We start from the raw sequence: 6,711 nt of genomic DNA on the forward strand, positions 1-6,711 counted from the left end.
TGCAAAGAATCTGCCAGAGATTTTCAGAGAAGTTCCCCAGATGCATGGACTGGACTAAGGTGCGTCAGATTAAACAGGAGCCTGGTAAATTCTGTGAGCCCCACGCCAAGTGACTGATGGAAACATACTCCAGCTACAGTGAGATGGACCCTCCAGCGGACCGAGAGTGGGATTCCCTCTGGGAGCGACAACTCGTGCAGTTGCTGGTGGATGAGCTGCAAACAGACATCAAGAAGGACTTCCAACCTCACAATCATTTACCAAACCACTTCAGGTAACTTGTAAAGATGTAGGTATTGGAGTATTCACACATTCATTTGCAGTGTCCACCTCCTGTCCGGTAAATTTGGCAGGACAAAATTTGAATAACCTATAGGCCAGACTCATGAATGCGGCTGAACGAGTAAAGGTAGAACAGGTGGCCAATCCTGTTATACAGTCCTAGTAGATTGAGAACCACCTGATTGCAACTGTAGTTGGAATCAAGGGCTGAGCAGCATGGTGGCCTGGGGGACAATTATGAAAACACAGACCCACTGATATCCTTAAAACCAACAATCAAAAGAGGAGTCAGGATGGCCAGTGACATGTGCTGGCTAAATGGGGACAACAAAGAGAGAACAGAACAAGGCAGGGAGGGATTCTGACACAGGTGCCATGCTACTTTGTTTAAATATGCTGTAATGTTTTAGTGCAAGCCTTAGACAATGGAATCTCTGAATGACGCCGCAGTCTGGCTCTTTCTGAAGGTCCTATACTGTAACCGTCCTGAGAAGTTGTTTGCATGCACTTGCTGCCTTGACACTTGTTGATGTGCGTGTGCCCTGCTCGAGCAGTAAAGGGGAGATCACATGCAGAGCTGATTTTCTGTAGTTCCTTAGAATAAAAATAGAATATTCTCTTCAAATAGGAACACATGCTGCGTTTGATTATTTCACTCCAACTCGGACAAAAACGTCACGAAAAACATCACTTCCCATTAGAAACGCCTCTTTTATGACGTTAATGTCTGACAGAATCTTCTTGTCCGAGTTGCCCCTGTGACGTAATTTCAACATGGCGGCTTACACACTCAACATTAATTCTATTTTACAAATCCTTAAAAATGTTTATTTTGTTAAATTTATTATTATCCCATCCATCCATTTTCCAAACTGCTTATCCTACTGGGTCACGGGGGGTCCGGAGCCTATCCCGGAAGCAATGGGCACGAGGCTGGGAACAACCCAGGATGGGGGGCCAGCCCATCGCAGGGCACACTCACACACACCATGCACTCTCACATGCATTCCTACGGGCAATTTAGCAAGTCCAATTAGCCTCAGCATGTTTTTGGACTGTGGGGGGGAACCGGAGTACCCGGAGGAAACCCCACGACGACATGGGGAGAACATGCAAACTCCACACACATGTGACCCAGGCGGAGATTTGAACCTGGGTCCCAGAGGTGTGAGGCAACAGTGCTAACCAGTGCACGACCATACCGCCCATTTATTATTATTATTATTTATAATTATTAGTAATTATTAATGTAATTGCACGTGTTCGATTTAGAGAATACCATATTGTGACCGTAAACAGTATCCTAACATGCAATATCAGATTTTTACCAGACTTGTTAGTGTTTTTGGTTTGTTTGTAGTTTGTTTGCCTCTCGAAAAAAGAATATCGCTATGAATGTACTAAAATACTTTATAAAGCTTTTAATGTGGTTTGACTAGTTCCTGTTTCTTGTTTATTTGTCTGAAATAATAATCTTACTCCATAACTGCTAAAATATAAAGCAACAACACAGCAGCGTATTCATGGAGGCAGCCATGTTTGTTCCGAGTTGTGCTAGCTTGAACGGGAGATTGTTGGATGTGATGTCACCCAATTTGGAATTTCCAAGTTCCGAGAGAAAAACGAACGCACCACAAGACTCTGGCTGGAAATTTCTACAATAGAGCCATTTAGTTATTTCTAGAAAAATATTTAGAGCCAATGACCTGATGTCATTGTAACACAGGTCACTGTCCGTGGTGCTGAATTCTCTACTTGATGGGCTGGTGCTGAATGAATATGACAGCTGGCCAACATGTCTGTGTGCTTCCACTGACTGGCACCCAGACATATAATGACTTTTAACAATGAGGAGGGAAACGTCCAGACAGGAAATTAGTCAACAGTAATTAGTAATCACATATAGTTCTCATTTATCATGATGTAAAATTCAAAAACCTTTTTTTTATTATTAAGGGATAAATGTAATTGAGTTTTAATGTATCCTTTCCGCTCTTAAAATCGCAAATTATTTCTGACTATTAATCTGCACATTTTAATAATTTCATTAATATTACCTAATTGGTTTGTCTTTTTTATTAAATTTTAAAACTAGCTGTACAATTGTTGATGTTGTTGCTGTTCTGAATGTCATTGGCCTGTTGCCTTACGTCTGTCTAAACATGAGTGAGGGGATGGATGCACTATTCTATGGGGGCCTCTGTAGAGAATAAATGATCCTAATTTTATATTGAGAGAGATGGTTAATTCCTTTTTAATCCATACTGCGTTCAGAGCCCCTGTTCTGCCGTTGATCACTGCTGCATATCATCCCCAAACCAATGGCCTGGATGAGAAAACGAATGATGACATAAAATGGTAAGTCTGTTTTTGAGGTTGTTTTAGAACTGTGTGAGACAGGCTCTATTCTTTTAACATTACATCAGGAATTACTGATATTATTGACAATCAATCCCTTAATATACAGTATCTCACAAAAGTGAGTACACCCCACACATTTTTGTAAATATTTTATTATATCTTTTCAAGGGACAACGTTAAAGATATGAAACTCTGATAGAATGTAAAGTAATCAGTGTACAGCTTGTATAATGGTGTAAATTTGATGTCCCCTCAAAATAACTCAACACACAGCCATTAATGTCTGAACTGCTGGCAACAAAAGTGAGATTAAAAATGATTTGTGGCAAGATCGGATCATGTGTGTTGAAGAGTTTCTTATGACTGACAAGTAGTTATTTAAAAACATATCTTGAAACAGCAAATTACATTGTTCTTAATGCTTTTAGAAAATGACTCTTTATAATGATCTGTGAATAATAATAATTTGCTATGAATGTTTTTCCACTTCAGCTTTCCACAATTATTCTTCCCGATGAGAAAAGCTACGGCACGTTTTTTGATGAAAAAAATAAAGTAGTTGAGACAATAAGCAACAACAGCTGAAAACATCTCCTAGTAACAGGAAAAACAGAAGCAGGCATGTGGTAAACGAATACAAAAGAGGTACCAAAACACAGTTTATCATGTTGGAGATGAGGCGCTTCTGTTCAACATGAGGAAGCGGGGACGGAAAGGAGGAAGAACGGAACCGGATTTTACCGGACCTTATGTCATCCAGGCAATATGTGGCAAGCTGGTTACACTGTCTAATTCTGAAGGGGCAACTTTAAAGAACAAATACAATGTAAACCACATACAGAAGGAGCCAAACTGATGTCCCAAGTCAGGAATCACACAAGGTGCCAGAAGAGTATAAGACCAGTAAACCTCCCTCTAGCGCAGAGCTTCTGACAATCGAGAAGGATGCTGACAGTTGAAAAAAAACTCATGTCTGTGTGTTATGAAAGAATATCAATAAATGTTTCCGAAAGGGGATGACTCATTTGGTAATTATTTACGGCTTATGTTACGGCTGCCAATTTACAGTCTTTACTGAAGTCTGACTTCTTTTGAGTCACCTTTAATATAGATTGGACACTCTCTATGCAATGTGCAATACTTACATAGATGGTAAATGTTTACCTGCTTGCACAGATGGATGATTAGGTAATTAGTGTAAGTGTGTGTGTGTGTTCAATCGCATGTATGTCCAAGGTCCATAGTAAATAATATACACTGATCAAGAGATGCCCGAAAGTGGATAAAAGAGGACATTAGTGGGTGCATCACTTAGTGTAACGCGTGCAGGAAAATGAGCAGGACTGCAAGCCATATAATGACCCTTGTCTAGCTCTTAATACAGTATGCATACAGTGATGTATCTACAATGGACAGCTACTATGAGCAGATAGCACAGTACAGGTGCTTATAAGATCTGTATGCTATTTCCATCCATCCATCCATTGTCCAAACCGCTTATCCTACTGGGTCGTGGGGGGTCTGGAGCCTATCCCGGAAGCAATGGGCACGAGGCAGGGAACAACCCAGGATGGGGAGCCAGCCCATCACAGGGCACACTCACACACTATTCACTCATACATGCATACCTACGGGCAATTTAGTAACTCCAGTTAGCCTCAGCATCCATCCATCCATCCATTGTCCAAACCGCTTATCCTACTGGGTCACAGGGGGTCCGGAGTCTATCCCGGAATCAATGGGCACGAGGCAGGGAAGAACCCAGGATGGGGGGCCAGCCCATCACAGCTCACACTCACACACCATTCACTCACACATGCACACCTACGGGCAATTCAGCAACTCCAATTAGCCTCAGCATGTTTTTGGACTGTGGGGGGAAACCGGAGTACCCGGAGGAAACCCCACGACGACACGGGGAGAACATGCAAACTCCACACCCATGTGACCCAGGCAGAGACTCGAACCCGGGTCCCAGAGGTGTGAGGCAACAGTGCTAACCACTGCACCACCATGCCGCCCCCTGTATGCTATTTCATTCTATAAAAAGAAACTTACTGTACTGTACAATAAAGTATTTCACCACTGCTTCTTCCTCAGCTCCCACTGTTTGCTAGCACATGCATCTTTTGATTTCTTAGTGCAATCTGTGCTTTATTTTTTTTTTGTGAAATGTAAGTGCAGTATCTGTTTATTAAGTGCTGTGGTTTAATATGTACATTATTATTTCAGTACTGTGTATACTGTCCTTAATGTCTTGCCTCTCTCGTATAACTTGAGATACGCCCAAATTGACTTGCAACAAGTGGTCCTGGTTCCAAATGCGGAAGGCGATGGATACCTGTATTTTATATGCTGTAGTGTGCTGGGTGTCAGACATTGCAATGCACCTTGCTTTGATCTTGACCTGTTAGATCAGAGGGAGGTAATCTTATCCAGAAAGGGCCACTGTGTATGATGGTTTTCACTGCAACTCTCTGAACAGCGAACCTAACAGTTATCCCAATACCTTGATCTTGCTAGCATATTTAAATGTGTACCTATTCAGGAATAGAGTGGTGAAGGCATTCAGAGGAGGACTGATGATTATCAGAGGGAACAAAGGGGCTGGGTACTTGTCAGTATCCAGTAGAACCACCAGACTCCTACACTGAATGGTTCTGGATGTGGCACAGACGTTAATCCCTCTGTATTAGGGGATCCGTCTCCAGTTTGTACTCTTCTAGTTAATAGGTAGATTATCAGGCAGTTTTTCACCCTAGTCCAGTACTCATTGACAGCCTAATACACCGTGTTTCAGTTTGTCTTGATAGTCAATACATGTCACAGGATGTACATTACTCTGATGGGCAGGCCCTCTTACATATGATGGAAATTGCAATACCTACTTTTGGCCACGAGATGGCAGCAAGAAAATAGAAAAATTATTTTCCCACGGTCTACTAGCAGCTTTTAGATGTTAATTCTTCATAAAAATAATTTGACTTGATCCAATGTATTTTTAATACAAACAATTACCACACAAAGCTGCTAGTTTCCTCCGGTTTCCCCCCACAGTCCAAAAACATGCTGAGGCTAATTGGAGTAGCTAAATTTACCGTAGGTGTGCATGTGTGAGTGAATGGTGTGTGAGTGTGAGCTGTGATGGGCTGGCCCCCCATCCTGGGTTCTTCCCTGCCTCGTGCCCATTGATTCCGGGATAGACTCCGGACCCCCTGTGACCCAGTAGGATAAGCGGTTTGGACAATGGATGGATGGAAATAGCATACAGATTAAGCACCTGTACTGTGCTATCTGCTTATAGTAGCTGTCCATTGTAGATACATCACTGTATGCATACTGTATTAAGAGCTAGATAAGGACAGTGGGTCATTATATGGCTTGCAGTCCTGCTCATTTTCCTGCACCCGTTACACTAAGTGATACACCCACTAATGTCCTCTTTCATCCACTTTCAGGCATCTCTTGATCAGTGTATATTACTTACTATGGACCTTGGACATACATGCGATTGGACACACACACACACACACACACACTTACACTAATTACCTAATCAACCATCTGTGCAAGCAAGTAAACATGTACCATCTATATAAGTATTGTACATAGCATAGAGAGTGTCCAATCTATATTAAAGGTGACTCGAAAGAAGTCAGACTTTAGTAAAGACTGTAAATTTCTCAGCCATAACATAAGCCGTAAATAATTACCAAATGAGTCATCCCCTTTCGGAAACATTTATTGATATTCTTTCATAACACACAGACATGAGTTTTTTTTCAACTGTCAGCATCCGATCCAAACGGGATTCCCATTTCCTTTCTGTGGGATCCAACAGAACACGGGCTGACCATCAGTCAACATGTCTTCAACCATGCAGGACAGGACCCAGTCCAGGCCAAACCTCACGGTGCTGGTGTTAATAAAAAAAATGTAAGGAACATGCAGCTGCAGCTCACACACAAACACAGTCCACAGCATCCAGAAAAAGGTCAGGCCTTTTTCTTCTTTAGCTGACTCCGCCCAGACCTCGCCCCCTTTCTGGGCGCCTCGCACTATGCCTTT

Source organism: Brienomyrus brachyistius, unplaced genomic scaffold (genome assembly GCF_023856365.1).
Source record: "Brienomyrus brachyistius isolate T26 unplaced genomic scaffold, BBRACH_0.4 scaffold114, whole genome shotgun sequence".
Classification (NCBI taxonomy): Eukaryota; Metazoa; Chordata; class Actinopteri; order Osteoglossiformes; family Mormyridae; genus Brienomyrus; species Brienomyrus brachyistius.